Source organism: Scyliorhinus canicula, chromosome 21, assembly GCF_902713615.1.
Source record: "Scyliorhinus canicula chromosome 21, sScyCan1.1, whole genome shotgun sequence".
Classification (NCBI taxonomy): domain Eukaryota; kingdom Metazoa; phylum Chordata; class Chondrichthyes; order Carcharhiniformes; family Scyliorhinidae; genus Scyliorhinus; species Scyliorhinus canicula.
The window spans coordinates 62,226,823-62,249,490 of NC_052166.1; the positions used below are offsets into that span (position 1 = coordinate 62,226,823).

Genomic DNA, 22,668 nt, shown 5'->3' on the forward strand with positions numbered 1-22,668 from the left:
GGTTGTCAGTCTCTGAATCTCTCTTCCTCAAAAGGCAGTGAAAGAAGAGTCTTTGAATGTTTTTCTTTCTTTTTTTAAAATTAAGGGGCAATTTAACATGGCCAATCCACCTACCCTACACATCTTTTGGGTTGTGGGGGTGAAACCCACGCAAACACGGGAAGAAGGTGCAAATTTCACACGGACAGTGACCCAGAGCTGCAATCGAACCTGAGACCTCGGCGCCGTGAGGCAGCAGTGCTAACCACTGTGCCACCGTGCTGCCTCATCTTTGAATGTTTTTAAGGCAGAGCTGGGTAGATTCCTGATTACCAAAGGGGCGATAGGTTATCAGGGGCAAGCAGGAATGTGGGGTTGAAGTTACAAACAGATCAGCCATGATCTTTTTGAAAGGAAAAACAGGGTCGAGGGACCGAATGGCCTACTCCTGCTCCTAATTCGTACTTATGTTTGTATGCGAGTGAAAAATAGGTGGTTCCGAGTATAATCTCAAAACTGAAGTGCCACAACAGTACCAGTTAAGGAGTTTCCATTAGAAATGTGGACAAATTAATCTTTTGATCGAAATGTTTGCACAAGAAGTGCGCAGACAGAAAATTTTGAATGTAATATAGATGGTATAAATATTTCCTGTTCCACTATTCATGGAAGAAATAGTTTGCCTCCAGGTCACTGTCAATGATACCATTCATATTTAAGACCAATAACTCGAGATTTTTCAATCATCCGGTTTCCACAGACTAGTCTTGAGTTCAAATTCAATGAGAATGCAGACAATGTCCATTGCCACGGATAAAATCAACCATTATCAAATAAATTGAAGCTGACCAAATCCTCTTTTCTGCTTTGCACAGATCTAGGCCAAAGGTCTGTCAAACAATGAATCACCTGGTTATCAACAATCGGTGAAAATGCCTAAAAGCTGAAGAAATTTCTAATGACCATCCAATTCCTACATAGCCATTGCGGCCCAACAAAGATTCCGAAAAGAATGACAGTTCAGAAAGATTGTAAAATTTCTTCTGGGATCCAAAATCATTTGGTATTATAGATAATGGGGCAGCAGGGTAGCATGGTGGTTAGCATAAATGCTTCACAGCTCCAGGGTCCCAGGTTCGATTCCCGGCTGGGTCACTGCCTGTGTGGAGTCTGCACGTCCTCCCCCTGTGTGCGTGGGTTTCCTCCGGGTGCTCCGGTTTCCTCCCACAGTCCAAAGATGTGCGGGTTAGGTGGATTGGCCATGCTAAATTGCCCGTAGTGTCCTAATAAAAGTAAGGTTAAGGGGGGGTTGTTGGGTTACGGGTATAGGGTGGATACGTGGGTTGAGTAGGGTGATCATGGCTCGGCACAACATTGAGGGCCGAAGGGCCTGTTCTGTGCTGTACTGTTCTAAAAAAAAAATAATGACCAGGAGTTATCGGTTGCACTGGCTTTTTCTGCACAATTAACCAGAAATCTGCCAAAACCAGTGGAATTTTGTGTGTAGATTATGGTCTGCTCGGCACAATTCAATTGTCCATAACCTTTTGTACAGGTTTAAAAACAAATTGTACTCCAAGACAATCCTGCCCCATAAAACTGGCCACATCCAGTTCAACTCAAGTCACCAATGTGTGACGAATGCAAGATTTTAGATAAATTGACAAATGTTTATAACCCAATGTAAGAATTAAAAGCCTGGGTTAAAGTGTGTTTTCAATAATAATAATCTTTATTAGTGTCACAAGTAGGCTTACATTAACACTGCAATGAAGTTACTGTGAAAATCCCCTAGTCTTCACACTCCAGCACCTGCTCGGGTACACTGAGGGAGAATTCAGAATGTCTAATTCACCCAACAAGCACATCTTTCAGAACTTGCGGGAGGAAACCGGAGCTCCCAGAGGAAACCCACGCAGACACGGGGAGAATGTTCAAGCAGATGAGAAATGGGCAGATATTCATCAAGTGGTATTACTGGTGGGTTATGAAAAGAAGTTTTTCGGCTGAGGTTCCCAGGGTGGGGCGGAGGGGGGGGGGTGACACAAAAGTATTTTTATTGGCCTAGACTGCATAAGGATATCGTTGAATTTTGAGGTACATGTCACCCATGTCAAGTAACAGGGAAACCCGAGATGGTAATCAAACCAGCACCTTTAATACCCATTCCAGCATTGGAGGAATCTTTTAAGAGGATCTTAATTGATTGTGTGAGGACCCTTGCCTCAAACAAAACGAGTAGGAATCAATATCTGTTTACAATAATGGGTGTGTCTACTAGATTTCTGGAGGCAATTCCATTAAGAAATATTGCATCTAAGAGGTTTGTAGAGGAATTAACCAAATCTCTTACCAGATATGGACTACCTAAATAAATTCAGTCAGATCAGGGATCCAAATTTATGTTGAAGTTATGGATGGCTAAGGAATAAAGAAATTTAACTCAAATAGCGTATCATCTGGAATCACAAGGGGCATTAGAAAGATGGCACCATCGCTTCTCAGCCTTTTGGCTAAGATGAGCGTGAGGTCAGGTGCAATGCCTGGATCTGGTATATCTCTCTTGTGGGGACTATGAATTGGATGCAATTTAAATTGGTTTTTGGAGCAAGCAAGGAGCTGGATTAGGAGTTTGCCTGAGCTCTAGCTTTGTAACTCTGATAAAGTAATTTAAAAAAAGAAAGATGGCATCAAAACGTTGAGTGCCTATAGTCAGGATCATCCAGAGGATTGGGGACAAAAGAACTCCATTTGTACTATTTGCTATTAGGGCTGTACCTAACAATCAACTAACTTCAGTCCATTCAAATTGATTTTTGTCATGAGGTGAGGGGACCATGGGAAATTGGTGAATCAGTGGTTGGTGAATGCGGTGTTGGACTGTGTCAAGCTTTAGGAAGAGATTAACTACGGCTGGTGAGTTTGCTAGGAAACATTTAAAATTGTTGCAACATGAAAAAAGAGGCAGATAGGAATCAAAAATTTTGTAGTTTTGTTAGTGGGGAGAAAATACTAGTACTATTACCAATGGTAGGTGAACCATTAAAACCAAAATTTAGTAGACCTCATCAAATTGAAAGGAAATTGAGTGAGGTGAATTATTTCATAAGAATGCCAGATAGAAGGAATACTCACATGAGTGGTGTCATGTTAATAGGCACAAAAGGTATTTTGATACAGAAGGAAAGGAGGTGGGAAAGGAGGTGTTAGCTGCTGTAACTCAGGGACAAGAGATAAATCCAGATGATTCAGAATTTGGCATCTCAAATTAAATTGGATAATGACAAAGTATTAAGAAATTGGGATAAATGATTGAATTACCCTCAAGAGGAAAATCAAAATGACCTAAAAGAGTTATTACAGTCCTGCAGCAGTATGTCAGAATAATTTGGGAAATTATGCATGATGTAGATGTAGGAAATGTTATTCCCATTAACATCCATACAGGCTCAATCCACTAAAGCTAACACAGGTACAAAAGGAGATTGATAGCATGGTTAAGGATATCATTGAAGTGAGTTCCAACGATTGAAGCTCACCGATTGTAATGGAGCTTACCGATCGTCATGGTACCAAAACTGGATGGAACACAACAATGGTGTGAACTATAGAAACGTCAAAGGCAGTTACAAAGTCAGATTCACATTCTATTCCTAGTTTGGGAGACCGTTTTGAAAAGGCAACATAAACAATTTTTATTACCAAACTTGACTTAAAGAATATTGGCAAGTTATGTTTTAGGACAGGACAAGTACCTTTATCAGACACGGCTTTCGAGACACCAAATGATCTGTACCAAATTAAAATCATGCCATTTTGAATGAAGAATACGCCAGCAACATTCCAAAGATTAATCAACAAGGTCATTTCTGGACTAAACAATTGTGCAGTGTACATTGACAATTTGGTTGTCAGTCAAAATTGAAAGGAGCATTTCAAAGAATTATTCAATCAACTACAGGAAGCTGGGTTGGTGATACATTTGTCTACAAGTGAATTTGCAAAAGCTCAAGTCACATTCTTATGCCGTACAATTGGACATGGTCAAATGCCTCATGGAATGTGAAAATGAAAGCTATTGGAGAGTTTCCAATACCATCAATGAGGGGAGAAGTTCTGAGATTTCTGGAGTGGCTTCTAGAGGATTGATCTACTCATTGAACTTCTGAAAAAACACAAGAAATTTCAGTGGACATCAGAATGTTTGGAGGCATTCAATAACCTGAAGACTGTTAACTACCGCATCTATGTTGATGACACCTAATTATGCCAACATATTTAAGGTGGAAGCACTCCGCCAGTGGAGGGGAGCGGTCGCATAGAGGGGCTCCGCGGGTGGGGGGGTGGTATAGTTGCGTTCCGTTCCCCCCACGAAGAACGCACGCCCGGGTGCGCGAGTTAGGCCGACTGGACCCCCGCACGGCGGGAGCGAAGGAAGAGGAGCAATCCGGACCCTGAGGCGGACCTGAGACCCAGGTGCTCGGGAACGGAGCCAGCAGCGGGGAGAGGAACGTGGGGAGGGGCACAGGGGGAGAGCCAACTCACCTCCCCGGGGAGAAGGAGAGGAGGCCACAGGGAGCCAAGCTGGAGGGAGGAAAGGTACGCTGGAGATGCCAGGGGCCGGACACCAGGAAGCAACTGGACAGTCGCCCCCCCCCCCCCCCCCCCGCCCGAACGGAGACGGCACAGGGTGAGTGAGGAGCGGGGGAAGAAAAAAATAAAACAAAAACTCCCTCTTTGAAGGGGGGGGGGGGGGGGGGGGGACAAAAGGGGAAAAAAAAGAGAAGACTTAGAAAAAAGAAAACTGTTAAAGGGACAGAACATTCCCTCTCTCCTTCCACACTTCTCAAAAAAGAAAACCAAACTTACTTGAAAAGAGAGTCTCCTCAGAAGGGAGGGGGGGGGGGGGAAGGGGGGGAAAAGAAATGCCAGAAGGGAGCCAAAGCAGAGGGAGAAAGGGCACCAAGAGCAAACGGTGAAATACACAGGCCCACTCAGACGAGCTAATTGGCACACGAAGCGGCGGAATGGAAGCCTCGCGGCAACTAAAAGAACTGGGCAGACAGGAGATTTTCCCCCCTGGGCCAGAGGGGAACTGGAAGGCAGCCTTTGCCGAGGCGCTGAGGGAACACCAGGAAGAAAGCAAGGCAGGGACCAAAGCAGACAGAGGCCGCAGTACAGGCATCAATGGCCAGTGCCCTGGCCAACTCGCCCTGGGCAGAGCAGAGAAGAAACTGGATGCCCAGGAGGAGAAGCTGGAAACCCAAAAGGAGCAGGAGAGGACTGCGACGGACATTGGCGATCGGATCACGGCCCTGGAGAAGGAGGTGGCGAGACTAGGCACAACACAGGGGAGCCTGAAGGGCAGGGTGGACGACCAGGAAAACCGCTCTTCTCTTGTCTTCTTAAAATGTCAGGATAGTGGGCCTACTAGAGGAGATCGAGGGTACAAACCTCACGGAATATCTGGCCGAGATGCTGGGCAACTTAGTGGGGAGGGAAACCTTTCCCTACCCACCAGAAATAGACAGAGTGCACCGATCGCGGCACCCGAAACCCAGGGCGGGGGAACACCCGAGGGCAGTTATAGCCAAACTGCACCGGTACAAAGACAGGGAAACAATCCTGCGCCAGGCAAAACAGAACCTGCAGATGGGAAGGGCACCTCATTAGAGTGTACGAAGACATTGGGGCAGACCTCGCCAGGAGACGGGCCAAATTCAATAGAGCAAAAGCAGCCCTTCACAGGAACAAGGTGCGATTTGGTATGCTGTACCCAGCGAAACTCTGGGTCACATACCAAGAAAGAGTATTTCTTCACATCCCCCGCCGACGCAAACAAATTCATCGAAGAACATGGGCTGGAAAACAAACAGCGAGGGTAGAAACATGGGGCCCCTGGTAAGGGGCAACAACATGCCAACAGGGAGGGGAGGGGTGAGGTAATGCCAGGCCCACCCGCCCCCACCCCCAACATGGCAAGCGCACCCTGAACAAAAAGTAAACCGCTACCCAACGGACCGACATAGCTGGGAAACCAGGCCCCAGCACAAGGGTATGAGAGTAGCGGAGAAGGGTGAGCAAACAGAGGGGGGCGCAGGGTAGGGTGGGGGAAAGAGTGGGCAAAAAAACACAGAGGCTGGCGGGGGAGGAGTGAGACAGTAACTCCCCAGAGGGGGGCCGCCGCACTAGCAAGAAAGCTAGCACCGGGGACATGCAAAAAAGCAGGCCGCAGCGGCCCCCAACAGAGGAGACGGCGCCAGGCAGAGGGCGGGTGGAACCACTCAACAGGGGCGGGAGGGCGAATGGGGACAGGAGCAGGGAAACGAGGGACAAAGGAGGGACATACGGGAGAGGACGAGAAAGGGGGAGGAAAGGGAGGGACTGGGGAGGGAGGGGAGGGATGGGGCAAGGGGGGGGGGGCGGAACTCAGGGACGGGGGGACCTGGACCGGACGGATTCCCGGCGGACTTCTGCAAAAAATTTGCGACAGCACTGGCCCCGCACCTGCGGGAGATGTTCACAGACTCGCTGACCAAGGGCACACTGTCACCCACGCGAGCACAGGCCTCAATCTCGCTGATACCCAAGAAAGATAAAGACCCAATGGAATGTGGGTCATACAGACCCATCTCACTGCTGAACGTAGATGCCAAAATACTGGCCAAGACCCGAGCCAAAAGGTTCAACTGCATGCCAGAGGTGGTCGCAGAAGACCAGGCGGGCTTTGTCAAAGGTAGACAGCTTACCTCCAACATCAGGCACCTGCTGAACGTGATAATGACCCCCGCCGGGGAGAGAACACCAGAGAAAGCCTTCGACAGAATTGAATGGAAATACCTCAAGAGGTACTGGAGCGGTTCGGGCTTGGAACAGGATTCACCTCCTGGGTAAAACTCCAATACAACACTGCCATGGCGAGCGTACGGACCGGGGAGGTGCGATGAATGCAGGATTTTAGGTATATTGGATTATAACCATTTAGCAATTTAAGGGTTAAAAGCCTGGGTTAGAGTGTGTTTGACTACAGGACCCCGTCTTTCCGTCCAGTTTTACAAAATAAACTAAAATATTAGGGTTTCAGTCCAGTGTCCTCGCCACTGATGGGGTCTGGGATTGTAATAACTGCGAGATTGCACCAAGAGCACTTGTTTGCAGACCTTCCAGGAGGATGAAAATGTAATTTCACATTCAAAATAACTGCCTGAATGGAAACTGCCATGAATTGGTGCAACAATATGCAAAAGAGCAGAAAGGCAACTGGAAAAATACACTTCTAACACCTAGCTCCATTTGGCTGCGATCTGCATGCAGATTGCCAAGTAAACCCAAAGGAGAAACAACCCCAATGTGTTCTACATCCAGAGACAAGGCATACATTATAATAAAAACTTGCTGTATGATGCAGCCTCCTATTGAGCCATTGAGAAGCTGGAATCTGACAACTCCGACATGTCTAGGAAAAGGAAATGCATCAACCAAAAGGCACAAACCTCCCAGTGTGTCCCTGCATTTCATTCTTAATGATTTACACACATTGCAGCTTCATTGTGGGGAGCATTTTTTCACCAGAAGTCCTCCGCTCTTTCCCTTGAAACCTTTGCTTCTCACTATTCCCTAGCAAAGCACATCACATAATCCTGTGTTTAAACATAGTACAATCAATGTGGCCACTAAAAATTCAAATTTTGGCAGCTCAGATACCATCCGGTCCCGGTGCCTTCCCCGCCTGCATGGAGCTTATGCTGTCCATGATCTCTCCCAGTGCCAGTGGTGCTTCCAGGCCCTGTTTTCTGCCCTCCCCCACGACTGTTATGTCCAGTCCATCAAGGAACCGTTTCATCCCAGCCTCCCCATTAGGGGCTCTGAGATGTACAGCCCTTGGTAGAAGGCCCTGAATGCCTTGTTGATCTTTTCTGGCTCTGTTTGTAATGCGCTTCTAGTATCCCTGATTTGCACAATTTCTCTGGCGGCTGTCTGCTTTCTCAGCTGGTGTGCCAGCAGGCGGCTGGCTTTGTCTCCGTGTTCATATAGGGTCCCACGTGCTTGGCGGAGTTGAAGCACTGCTTTCCTAGTGGAGAGCAGATCGAAGTTCCTTGGTAACGCTTGGTAAAAAAAATCCCACTAATAATTCATGCAGCAGAACACAAAGAGCCAACATATGCTAAATACTCTGTAACATTTCAGTTCTGGTCATTTAATTGTCGGCATTCAGTTAAGCTTCAGTTCACACGTCTGTTACAGTTGCCTGCAGTGTGTAAATAAGCTGCATTAAATATCACCACAGCAAATGCTGGCCAGGAACTGATATGGATCACATTAATGTAGCCCGTGTATGCACCATGGCTTGAGTTTCAAAAGACATCAGAATGGCTAAAGTGCATAGTAAAAGTAACCTGGCTGCACATATTAAATTTGATGGGGCTGAGGGCTCTGGTAGCTAGCTTTATAGCAGTATCAATGTGTATCTCAACATGCACTGATTGTGGTCAATGGTTGGATCCCGTTGTCAGATTCACTACTCTACTAATGGAAATGCTTATTCAGGGGCCTCTTTAAAAGCTCTGCAGCTGAAGCAGAATGCAATTCAGCCATTTTCACAAACACAAATCTGGCTTGAAAAATCATAGAATGACAACAGAATTAATTGTCAATTTGGTCATCTGTCCGCCAACATTTTTTGATAATATTCTCTCACTGCCATGCACAGCAACAGGTCTCAGCAAAATGTTGCGTTTCCACCGTCCTCCCACCACCACCACAATTTTCCCATGCCAGCTATCCTGTGCTCTCTCTGAGCATTATCTTTCTTTTAGAAAATATTTAATTAGGGCATTTATAAATTTTAACACATTTAAACAGAAAAATCCAACAGACAAAAAAATCCCACAATAACATAGCCAGCCACCCCCCCCCCCCCCCAAAAAAAACACAGACCCCAACCAACATGCTCCATGTAAATATTGCGTCTCACGGTCCTCCCTTCATTGGTTTTCCTACTCTTATTCTTCAATTCCATGCCTAGCCCCCGACCCCCCCCCCCCCCCCCCCCCCAAGCATTATGTCAACCAGGCACCATTTGTTACCCAAGTCCACTTGAAATTAATTAAGACTGCCCTAGTTCATTTAAGATCGGCCCCTGAAGCAACAAAAAATATATACAATGATCAAAAGTCCAACAATCCAACCAGAAATCTAAACACAGATGCCAGGGGTAATGATGCCAGGGATAAAGAAACCTATAATAACGGAGTAACATTCACCTGAGGAAGGAGCTGTGCTCCGAAAGCTCGTGTTTGAATCAAACCTGTTGGACTTTAACCTGGTGTTGTAAGACTTCTTACTGTGCTCACCCCAGTCCAACGCCGGCATCTCCACATTATAATAACTGATGCAGCATTCTGAATTCTAACATTCAACTAATCAGGTGGAAACACTGTACCCAACACACGTTCAGTCTATTTTGTGTCAGTGTTAAGTATGTTACAAAATGTGCCCCAGTCCAAAAAAACTCTTGGTTTCACACATACTGTGTGATAATTCAATTAAGTAAAAACAAACTGCTAATAAAATCATTTGATTGCAATGATTTAACAGCTTTAGAGGACAACTCAAAGGAGGGAGAAGTTACACTGATTCTCAGTTACTGTTATATTTGAGAGGCTGATCAACTGAGAAAGTATCATATTTTGATCAATGCTCCAGTCAAGGAGCTGTTTCAGAGACAAGATAAGACAAACATTCTTAGTAAAAAGTACAAAATGTTTATGTCTGTTGCAAGGCATCAATGAGATTTAATCATACTGTACTATGTTTGCAGCAGGAAACCCAATGGTGCAAAAGAGAAAAAAAGTTTCCACATTCAGGCATTCTGCAAACCAACAATTCAACGTACACTGTGAAACCACAAGACCAGAATTTCCTTTTAACATTTATTGCAACATCAAAAGATTTTTTATGTACTGTAAATCCTGCTGATTCAGAAGAGAAAAATGACAGTCATTCATAAGCACAGAGGCTGCAAATTAAGTGTGCAGTATTAAACAGGCACAATTTTATTTGCTCAGCACACTGTCACATTTGGATGATTTTGAGCCAAGGATGAAGCTAAGCTCAATAATCCTTCTCTGCTGCTAAGTGCTCCATATTTCTTAACAGGCAAAAGATCTGATTCAGTGAGTGAGAATGCTAAATTTCAGTGGCTGTCAGATTAATATTTCTAACATGTGGCAGTCAAGGACAATAACTCTCTGGTGTGAATCAATTAATGATCAGCAGCAGTACAAAACGATCCTGAATTCCATCACGTTCTATCGAGACTTGCACACACACACACCACCTACACAAAAATAATTTGGCACCTGGGTTCCAATCCAGCCCTGACTCAAAGATTCTACACACAATTTGAGTGAGATTGGTGGGCCACAACACAAAACTAGCATTTCATTGAGAGAATATTGCCTCCGTCCTTGGTGGATGTCTAGATTACAATGGAAAGATAAGGATTTCATCACAATTAATTCACTATTCACCCCCAAGTGTCCATTAGAGGCCTTAAATTCCACCCATTTTGTGGGAAGACCACCATAACTCAGCTACCAAATGAGTTGTAGAGCTCTCTCCCACTCCTCATTTGAGATTGGCAAAGAATTCAGCTGCAATGTCGGCTTTCTTTGATGTAACACTCTCCTTTGAATCAAAGTGCCACTCCAGAACTTGAGGGCAATAACCAAGGCTGACATTTCAGTGCAGCACAGAGAGTGATGAACTGTTCGAGGTGCCATCTTCTGGATGAGATGTTAAACCAAGGTCCCATCTGCCTATTTAGGTGTCTGTATAAACTCCCACGGCGCTACTTTGCAGGGTCATAGGGAGAAGTAATCCATGGTGTCCTGGTCAATATTTCTACCCCCATCAATAGCACAAAAATAGATTATCTGGTCAATATCACATTTCTGGGAGTTTGCGATGTGCAAAATTGGCTACTGTGTTTCGTACATTACAACAGTGGTACACTTCAAAAATACCAATAGCTGCAACAGGCTTTGAGATGTCCAGTGGTTTTGAAAAGCACTATTATTAATGCGACTCTTTCTTATATATAAATTCAAGTATTCTGGCATTGTAAAAAAGATAAATAGTGCCTAGAATTTAGGAAAACAGTACATCTTGAAATCAGCCTTTATTAGATTTCCTTTGACAAGAATTGCCCAAGTCTTTGCCCACCTACACACCAAGCCACAGGTATCAAATGAAAATTATACTGGAAGCCTCCACCTTGTGAGATGAATCTGTGGTGTTCAAATTAACTTGATCTTAAACATACATCGATTCCAATATATAGACAGCCACACTATTCTGGAATCAGAATACACAACAGCTTCATAACTCATGTACATTGGTATCATTTTCTGCACTTTATTTTTCAAAAAGGGGGCATAAAACCATTTGGCCATCCTCTAATGAAAACACGGAAAAGCTGAGAATTCAAGTCAGTCAAAACTGCCAATTGCTGAATCAGCAATTCTAGATCGATCAGCAAAGCTGTCACCTTCCCCTCCCACCCCAGAGTGCTATTATTTTATTGACTGGAGTTTAGCGAGTGGGCAGAGAGAAGAAAAAATAAAAACAGAAAGGTTCCTGTTCCTATTGGCTACCCACTGATAACACTGCAAACAAACAAATGTTCAGTTTCACATATGGACAGTGAAGATATAACCGAGCTGTGCTGTGATACCCATGTCAAATAACCTGCTGGCAATTACTTAGTTTTGCGCATCATTTGGGCTAAGGTATTTATGGAAAGCCAGCAACGGCAGCAACATCAGGGCTGAAACCAACTGCTCTTTTAAAATAAAAGAGGGGAAATATTTCACGATCTAGATTCTAGGCACAGCAACAGTTAATGCAGCATAATCAGGCAGGTCCAAGTGCACTACAATGAAAGCCATCCAAATTAATACAGAAAAATCAGACCGGATTTCTTCAGAGGCAGGCTCTTAAAGGTCTTAGAGCAGTACATGAAAATCTGCCCTGAAATCTTCAGAATACATCGGGTGATTAATGACAGACAAAAAAATGCTTTTAAATTAGACCAACCAGCAGATGCATACCTCCGCCACTTAAGATTTATCCAGTCTAATTTCACTAAATGATTTTCCATAATCCATTGCTCATGTATCCTCCATTATGCATGCATATAGTACCTAAACCTATCCATTTCACAGCACTACCCTAAAATGAGATCTCACTTTTTTTTTTTAAAAAGCATTCAAGTGACAGTAGATTTATCAGTTTGACAGGAGAGAGTGATAATTTCAGTGCTCCAACCTCCAGTAATGCTGTACATTACAACTATTTCTTTTTAAACCCAGAAGAAATGATGGACATTTCTCCAAGCGGTCTAGAAGAACTCCAACTTTATTAGGCTAGGCAAGACACAGTCAACACACTCCGACGCCTGTTTGAGTGAGAGGGAGAATTCTGAATGTCCAATTCACCTAACAAGCACGTCTTTCAGGACTTGTGGGAGGAAAACAGAGTACCCGGAGGAAACCCATGCAGACATGGGGTGAACGTGCAGACAGTGAACCATGCCGCGAATCGAACCCTGGTTACCGTGCCGCCTTGAATCATTCAAAGGGGAATTAGTCTGTTATTTGAAAAGAATGAATGTGCAGGATCACGGGGAGAATGGAACTTGGTAACTTGCTCATTCGGAGAGCTGGTGTAGATGGGCCATATGGCTTCCTTCTGTGCCATACCCATAACAACTCTGATTCACAAAATGACAGAACCCCTCTTAGACAATAGGAATGTCTCTGCTCAGAAAGCTAAAGAAATGTAGAATCACAGAACCTTATGGCACAAGATGCAGTCATTTGACCAATCAAGCCTATACTAACTGTTTGAAAGAGTAATTTTAAGTGCATGTCCAATTGCCTTGTATTTGGAATCTGATTCCACCATACTTTCAGGTAGCGAGTTCCATACCTTAAGTCACCCACTGAAAATAAATTTCTCATTTATCTCCTAATTCTTTTGTCACAATACTTTAAGTCTATGACTTTTAGTTACTGACCTACTTGCTGGAGCAAAGAGTTTCTCTCAAGTTGCTGGCATGAAATTCCAGTTTTGACACCGGAGTGGGGAAATAGTCCCAATAACGGAGAATCCAGCCCAACGGCTTTAGTCCAACCACAGCAGCAGAGGGAATTTAAATTTAGTGAACCAAACAATTCTGGAATAAAAATCTTGAATTAGTAAGCGTAACTACCAGTCTGTTTATTTTTATTTTTTTAAATGAGGTTCACTAAATCAATCTGGCTCAAATGTGACTCCGGACACATGATAATGTACTGTCCTCGGAAATTGCCCAGCATGCAACTCAACTGTACAGGGATGTGCAATGAATGCATACACCGCGAGCAACACCCACATCCTGTGAATAAAAATTATAATCCAATCCAGACTAATGAGGTGGGAATTCCATTATGTGATCTCCAATGGTCACAAGTCCGTAGCATTGAACTGACAATGAATTGCAAATTTGAGTTTGTACGGGGAAATAGAAGGGTTCAGGAGGAGCTTTTCTCAGAGGCTGGGGTTCAGGCTCACTATTGGGGGGCAGTGCAGAGTTGCTTTACACTGTGTTTGATGCGGGTACTTGGAATTGCCCTGAATGAACAATACTATGCTTGATGGGACAAAGAACACAAAATATTTCAATCAGCAAGCTCACGATAAAGTAATCAAACCACTTGTGCAATGAAATCAGAGCTGTTTACTGTTATCCAAGAATGTGAAACCTTACTGCTTTCAGCTGCCAGTTTACTTCATAAAAATAGAGGGAAATGACGCAGCACTGAAAAATTCCAAACTATAAATATAATCCAGTCTATATTTTAAAATGTATATTTTTAAATCCACCCATCACTTTTTTGCCACTTAAGGCATTAGAAATTATTTGGCAATTAAGATAAACAATTGTCATTGGCTAGTTGAGTCTGAAACTGTTATGTGACCCACAACAATACATGACATTGTGATTATGATAATTAGATACACAAAATAATTATCCACAACCACAGCAAAAAGCTGAAAAAAATCCCTAGTAGAAAGTGGTAGCTTATAAAAACAGAATTATCACATCACCACTGGTTTCCTTCAAGTCCTGTACATAATAATCTTTATTATTGTCACAAGTTGGGGGCAGCAGGGTAGCATGGTGGTTAGCATAAATGCTTCACAGCTCCAGGGTCCCAGGTTCGATTCCCGGCTGGGCCACTGCCTGTGTGGAGTCTGCACGTCCTCCCCGTGTGTGCGTGGGTTTCCTCCGGGTGCTCCGGTTTCCTCCCACAGTCCAAAGATGTGCGGGTTAGGTGGATTGGCCATGCTAAATTGCCCGTAGTGTCCTAATAAAAAGTAAGGTTAAGGGGGGTTTGTTGGGTTACGGGTATAGGGTGGATAAGTGGGTTTGAGTAGGGTGATCATGGCTCGGCGCAACATTGAGGGCCGAAGGGCTTGTTCTGTGCTGTACTGTTCTAAGTGGGCATACATTAAATACTGCAACAAAGTTACTATGAAAAGCTCCAGTCGCCACACTCCAACACCTGTTCGGGTACACTGAGGGAGAATTCAGAACCTCCTACTGCAACAAAGTTACTATGAAAAGCTCCAGTCGCCACACTCCAACACCTGTTCGGGTACACTGAGGGAGAATTCAGAACCTCCTACTCACCTAACACCACACCTATCGAGACTTGTGGGAGGAAACCGGAGCACCCGGAGGAAACCCACGCAGACACGGGGAGAACATGCAGATTCCACAGAGTCAGTGACCAGTGCCGGGAATCGAACCTGGGACCCTGGCGCTGTGAAGCAACACTGCTAACCACTGCTACCTATTAAGGCAAAGTTGCATTCATAAAGTTCATGTGTCAATGTATCATAATGCAATCACTTAAAAGTGAAAATTGCTATCATGAGCACTTATTTTATGTACATTAAGATCCTACAAAAAGCATCAAAATTAAATTGGTTTATATAAAACAGTAATATGAAAGAGTAAGATGCACATCCCCTCCTCCTCAAGTAATGGGAGCCCATCACACTAGTGAAAAAGACAAGGCTGAAGCATTTATAACTTTTTCAGACCCCATACTTCAATCTGTTGCCGACTCATGACTCCAGTCTCAATTTTACAAACGTCCAATATGATGGCTTCGTTACCCCACATGGTGCAGTTCAGAAAATAATCTGAATTATGTTGCCTTTCCTTTATCTCTGCTCTGGTTTAGGAGCTGGTTTAGCACAGGGCTAAATCGCTAGCTTTTAAAGCAGACCAAGGCAGGCCAGCAGCACGGTTCAATTCCCGTACCAGCCTCCCCCGAACGGGCACCGTAATGTGGCGACTAGGGGCTTTTCACAGTAACTTCATTTGAAGCCTACTTGACAATAAGCGATTAATTTAATTTTTCATTTTGCTACATTGATTTCTCCCCACCATTCACAATTTAGTTTTGCCCAATAATATTAATGCAAATATTGGATTGAATTTCATTATAACGACCTTCAACCAGGAGTGTTGAGTGACTAAACAGTTAATTACTGTTTACATAGTTTTTGTTTGTGCTTGTTTGTTTATGGGGAGCTGCTCCATTGTATTATATTGTACTTCTTCCTTTGAAAACCAATAAAAAGAAATCAAAGAAAGAAAGAAAACAAGTACAGGGATCTAAAGAGCAGCTAGTTAAATGAAGAGGTGTTTCCAAGAAGTCTGTGATTAAAGATACTAGAACAGAGAACTGTTCAGTAAAAAGACAGAGAGCAGAGAAGCAAGGTGAGACATCAGAAAGATATCGGAAGTGATTTTCAGGTTTGAGAGATTTGACTACAGCCTGTGGAACACGAGCCAAAATAATTATGGAAATCGGTGGCCAAATTACGGTGTGTATAAAAGCAGTTAAGACATAGGAAACCCCGGCACTGGAGGAGTTCTGGAAGGGGGTGGCGAGGACGGTGTCAAGGGTGGTGGGATCCAGGGTCAAGACGGGATGGGGACTCGCGATTTTTGGGGTTAGGTGGAGCCGGGAGTGCAGGAGGCAAAAGAGGCCGGTGTGCTGGCCTTTCCATCCCCAGTAGCCCAGCGAGGGATTTTGCTACAATGGAAGGATGCGAGGCCCCCAAGCGTGGAGACCTGGATCAATGACATGGCGGGTTTTATTAAGCTAGAGAAGGTCAAATTCGCCCTGAGAGGATCGGTCAAGGGTTCTTTAGGCGGTGGCAACCTTTCCTCGACTTTCTGGCTCAACGATAGGGTACTGGGACAGTAGCAGCAGCAACCGGGGGGGGACAGACGATGACTATGTTTGTTTATTTAATTTATTTTTAAGTTCTTTTGTTGGGGTGGGGGGGTGGGGTGGATATGATACATGCGTTGAGGCGGTCTGGGGGTGCTACAGTTGTTATGGGTTATTTTGTTGCATTTCATTGTTTGTTGTTATATTTTATATTTTCTGTAAAAAATTCCAATAAAAATTATTTTTTTTAAAAAGACATAGGAAACCTAAAAGGGAATGGTTTAAAATTCTGGACTGGATTCACTGTTAGGTGGAGTGGGATGCTTTGTTTAGAAGTGTAATTTGGAAAACCTGGTCTAGATTTCGGAATGCAAGCTGCAAAGGGAAAGCATAATTATTGAAGAAGATTTTAAAGCATATTCTTGAGCGTGGAGTTTGCAAGCTCTCACATGACAATCATCTAGGGGGGATGCGGAGAAGACATTCACATTCACTAGGGGTTCAGAGGAGAGTCATCTTTTAATATATGTTTTTACTGAGTTTTTGGTTTACGGAGCAGATATATAAATATGAACATACATGATGAAACAAAACCAAAAAAACAAGGAGAGAAATCAAAACAAAAATATCAAGTAAAACTAAAACTATTTACACATACATCAGCTTCACCTATTTAATCCATACATCGCAGATTCCCTTTTTTTTCCTCCTTGCGGTATTAGCAGTGGCCCCCTGCGTACCTTCTCCCACCAGTTTTCTCTTTGTCTTCTCCTCCTCCCCTCTTTAGTTCAGGTTTTTGCACTGCCCCCCCCCCCCCCCCCCCCCCCCCGCCCTTGTGTCTCATGTTTCTCTTGTTGGGCTTAGTTGAGTTTCCCTCTCTAGCCTGTTGTTGGTGTAAATGTCCCTAACTGTCAGTGTTCCGAGGAGAGTCATCTTGTGTGCTTAAAAGCATTAAGATGTACTTTGTAATCCACATTAATCCTAAAACATGTGTAATTGTTAACGGGGGGGTGTAAAGGTGTATTGTATCATAATCAATTTTTTCCATGTCTAATTAGCAGACCCGTGACTCTGCTCCTCTACGTTTCGTAAAGTAAATGTAAAAGTTAAGGTCTTTTGAGCCAGGGTTCCATTCTGGGATGTTCCTGTCCAGTTATAACAACTGGGATCGTAACAGAACAATTTATACTGCATGAAAAAAGGGTGCTGTCTGGCCAGGTTAGCTCTGATTGGCCGAGACATAGCCAAGTCAAATGCACCAAGGCGCTATAGCCCCTTTGCTTTTGTTTATTCAAAAAAGATCTCCTGCCTGGACATTTCCTTTTGCCCATAGGAGACAGGTTCCTGCATATGAATATATGTTGCTTCCAGCAAGCATAATGAGATATGTCGCAAGCCCAAATGATGATCTAAAATTGGTTGTTAGTGTAATTAGCACATTTGGGATTGTTCAGCAAATGCTACCTAATCACAGAATCACATCTAACGTTAGATACTATGGTCTGAGTTTTGCAAGAATGGGTTGTTTAAGTACGGTCAATACTTTGCCTTTTGCGAACAGTTGAAGAGATGTACTATTTGATCTGAACCGCCACTCACTGGGACTTTTTTTTAAATTCATGGGCTCGTAGGCTGTGCCAGCATTTATTGCTCATCCCTAATTGCCCTTGAGTGCCAGTTAAGAGTCAACCACATTGCTGTTGGTCCGGAGTCACATTTTGGCCAGGCCAGGTAAGGATGGCAGATTTCCTTCCTACAACGGCAGTAGTTTTATGACAATCGACAATGGTTTCATGGTCATTAGACCTTTAATTCCAGGTTTTTATTGAATTCGAATTTCACCACCTGCAGTGGCGCATTTTGAACCTGGGACCCAAGAATACTCTGGGTCTCTGAATTACTAGCTCCCTGGTGCATTAATCATAGTAACATCTCAACCAGAGCCGACTTGCTGACCAACCAACACCTCTTTTCCCATGCACTATAGCTTGTTGTTCCCTTTGGAATTTGACATTTTTGTATCTATGATGAGTACAAGATGAAAAGCTTCAACAACACTCAGGCTGGGGCTATTTTTAACAAAACAAAACCACTGCAACAGCTTCTTTCAAACAACCACAAAAACTCACTTTGCATCTTGTCTGAATGAATAATGCCATCACCATTAAGATGTACAAGATCAATGCTCAAAGATATCCAGTCTTCCTTCAGTAATTTTTATTAAGCTCTGTTTCTGGGCATAAGTATTTTCACGCAGGGTTTTCCCATGACTTTTACATTGATGGGAAAATAAACTCTTTTCCAAACTTTAGGAATAGGGTAAACAAACGATGTCACCATTCAATGGCCATCCATGAAACTTCAGTTCTTCTGTATGAATTTCACCGGGCTGCAATTTGGCAAGGGCTTTTCTGCACTGATCCCTCGATGGCCTATGTATTGACAATGCTGCCCCCTCATTCACAGGTTAAGATTTAGTAAGTCTTTGCATTCACTTTCTCGTTCAACAATCGATTCTTAAAATCACCCGTTGTTGTATGTTCCATCCAAAACTCTGACTTTAAATATGCTCTTGAGATGTGAGCAGCACTTTGTGTATTTCGTGTTGAGCTGGGTCTGGGTAGGGCTGGCAGAAGAACATTAGTAAATCAGCTCACAAATGATCAAATTTATTGAATTGCTAGTCCAGGACAACACTATGGCACACTTGGTGTGAAGCACAAGAAATAGGTTGAAGCTTATGTAACAGCACAGTGGGAGAGGATGCGCAAACTGATGAACAAAATTAGTTTAGATGACTTACAGAAAAGACCTACATTTATGCAAGAGAAGATTTAATAGAGGTATTCAAAAACTGAGATGGGGGGGGGGGGGGGGGTCTACATCTCAGTAAACAAAGGAATCAGATTTATAGTAAGTAATAAAAGAATCAGAGGGGAGACAAAAACTTTTTTATAATGCAGAAAATCATGATCTGAAGTACATTGCCTGAAAGAGCAGATTCAATGGTTACTTTCAAAAGGTATTGGAGGTAAAACCTGCAGGGCTATGATTGGATTGGATTTGTTTGTCACGTGTACCGAGGTATAGTGAAAAGTATTTTTATGCAAGCAGCTCAACAGATCATTCAGTACATGGAAGAAAAGGGAATTAAACAAAATTCAAGAAAATACATGAGAATACTAAGAGCAACACTAAGGGCAACACTAAGATATACAATGAAACTACATAAGCATTGGCATCGGTTGAAGCATACAGGGTGTAGTGTTAATGAGGTCAGTCAATAAGAGGGTCATTTAGGAGTCTGGTGACAGTGGGGATGCAGCCCAATAGGATGCTTTCTATAGTGCATCTGTAAAAGTTGGTAAGGGTTAATGTGGACATGCCGAATTTCCTTAGTTTCCTGAGGAAGTATAGGCGCTGTTGTGCTTTCTTGGTGATAGCGTCGACGTGAGTGGACCAGGACAGATTTTTGGTGATGTGCACCCCTAGGAATTTAAAACTGCTAACCATCTCCACCTCGGCCCCGTGATGCTGATAGGGGTGTGTACAGTACTTTGCTTCCTGAAGTCGATGACCAGCTCTTTAGTTTTGCTGGCATTGAGGGAGAGATTGTTGTCGTTACACAACTCCACTAGGTTCTCTATCTCCCCCCTGTATTCGGACTCGTCGTTATTCGAGATCCGGCCCACTACGGCCGTATCGTCAGCAAACTTGCAGATGGAGTTGGAACCAAATTTTGCCACGCAGTCGTGCAATCGTGAGGAAGGGCGATGGAGTGTAACTAATGCAATAGCTCTTTGAAACAGCTTGCACAGGCATGATGGGATGGGCTTTCTCCTGCGCTACTTGATTCTATATTTATGATCTTATAGCATCTTTACAGCTAATAGAGAGACAGCAAAAGTGTTTTAACTGCTTGAAATGCAGAATTCTTGGCCAGACACAGAATGTGTGGCATAGAAACACAAAATAAGGGTTTCTTCAGCACTACAAATATATGCAACATTTAAAGTCCTCAAACATTTTACTTCAAAATTACACAGAAATCCACCTTTATAAAGACACACACCGCATAGTGCTTTGAACAGAAAACCAGATGTTACCCATACCCTAAAAAATGGTTGGAATAAATCCTAATAATAAAGGGTCAAAAAGCAATAAAAATAATGAGTAGTTTGGAATACAATAGCAGGGCTTTATTGCCCCTCTCTGCCATTATAGGGACATACTTCTCAAGTTCCACTCGACAGGCAAAATCTGACCCAGGACATAGTCTATCATAAATGCCTGAATCTTATTCAGAGTGACGACCCTGGTGACCTACTGCTACCTGGAGCTGGAATACCTGACCGTGAAGTGCCGCTCGTACTACCTTCCACGCGAGTTCACTTCAACCATTATCACAGCGGTCTACATCCCAGCCCAGGAAGAAGGTGCTGGACGAATTGTACACAGTTATAAATAATGATGAAACAAAACACCTGAAGGCCTTGTTCATCGTGGCCTTGTTCAACAAGGCCAATCTCAAGAGTCTAAAGTTCACCAACACATCTCCTGTCCCACCAGGGGCGACAAGACTCTCGGCCACTGCTACACAAAAATTAAGAAGCCTACCAATCCATCCCCGACAGCACTTCAGAAAATCGGATCACAAGACGATGCTCCTTCTCCCGGCATGCAAGCAGAAATTTAAGGAAAATCCGGTTAAGAAGTTTGTGCAGTGCTGGCCCAGGTCAACAGAAGAGCTCCTAGGTAACTGCTTGGAGTCAGTGGACTGATCCATGTTTAAGAACTCAGTGACCAACCTAAACGAGGATGCCACAGACATCATCAGCAAATGTCTAGATGACTGCTTGCCAAAGAAAGTAGTATGTACGTTCCCCACTGGAAACCATGGCTTAATCAGGAGATTGATGTCATGCTGAAGGCCAGGTCTGACGGGTTCAAGTCAGACGACCCTGACCTTTCCAAGAAATCCAGGTACGACCTTTGAAAGTCGTCAGGGATGCCAAAAGACAATATCAGACCAAGCTAGAGTCACAGACTAGCGTTACAAAATTTTGTCAGTTGTGGGAAGGCTTAAACAACATAACAGGCTACAAAGCAAAGCTGAGCAGAATGTCTGGCAGCAGCGCACCCCTCCCTGATAAACTCAATGCATTGTGTGCTTGGTTCCAGCAGGAAACCATCAAACTGATGTTGAGTGCCCCAGCAGCTCCAGATACACCCACACCCACCGTCACAGCTTCCAAAATCAGATCAGCCTTCTTGAAAGTGAACCCTCATAAGGCGACGGGCCCGGTCGGGGTCCTTGGTCGCGCACTCAGATCCTGCGCTGATCAGTTGGCAGATGGGTTCGTGGACATCTTCAACCTCTCCGTTCTCGTTTTGAGGTCTCCACCTGCTTCAAGGAGACCACCATCATACCGGTGCCAAAGAAGAACCAGGCAACGTGGCTCAATGACCATCGTTCGGTGGCATTGACATCGACTGCAAGTGCTTCCAGAGGCTGGTCATGAGACACATCAACTCCATACTTCCAGAATGCCTAGATCCACTGCAATTCACATATTGCCACAACCAGTCAACAGCAGACACCATCTCCCTGGCCCTACACTCATCCCTGGAGCATTTCGACAACAAGGACTCCTACATCAGACTCCTATGTATTGACTTCAACACCATAATCCCAGCCAAGCTCATATCAAAGCTCCATAACCTCAGATTTGGCTCCCCACACTGCAACTGGATCCTCGCCTTCCTGACCGATAGACCACAATCAGTAAGAATAAACAACAACAGCACCTCCTCCACGATAGTCCTCAATACCGGGGCCCCAGAAGGCTGCATACATAGCCCCCTACACACACACGACTGTATGGCAAAATTTGGCTCCAATTCCAGCTACAAGTTTGCTGACAACACGACCGTAGTGGGTCGGATCTTAAACAATGATTAGTCTGAATACAGGAGGGAGATTATTTAAAAACCTAGTGGAGTGGTGTAACAACAACAATCTCTCCCTCAATGCCAGCAAAGCTGGTCACTGACTTCAGCAAGCAAATCATTGTGCCCCTGTCTGCATCAACGGGGTCAAGTGGAGATAGTTGACAGCTTCAAATTCCTAGATGTGCACATCACCAAAAACATGCTCCACCCATGTCAATGCTACGACCAAGTAAGCATAGCAGCGCCTATACTTCCTCAGGAAACTAAGGAAATTCGGCACATTCACATTGACTCTTACCAACTTTTACAGGTGCACCATTGAAAGCATCCTATCTGGCTGCATCACAGCCTGGTATGGCAACTGCTCAGCTGAAGACCGGAAGAAACTACAGAGAGTTGTGAGCACCACCCAGTCCATCACACAAACCCATGTCAC

At 44.0% G+C, this 22,668-nt stretch overlaps 1 protein-coding gene across 8 annotated transcripts in view; it reads right to left on the reverse strand.

Moving 5' to 3' along the window:
* The window catches only part of LOC119955702 (nucleus accumbens-associated protein 2-like), a 114,287-nt gene that overhangs the window by 62,824 nt on the left and 28,795 nt on the right, over positions 1-22,668 (reverse strand). Inside the window, exons 1-2 of one of the 8 annotated variants that reach the window (XM_038782170.1) lie at positions 14,720-14,780; positions 13,061-13,219 (exon numbers count right to left, since the gene is read on the reverse strand). The exons of 5 other annotated variants lie outside the window; for them this stretch is intronic. The gene's annotated coding sequence lies outside the window, so the exon portion shown is untranslated. Of the gene's footprint in view, positions 1-13,060; positions 13,220-14,719; positions 14,781-22,668 lie in introns of those variants that run through there. 2 more of the 8 variants (XM_038782169.1, XM_038782173.1) reach the window with 2 other exon arrangements.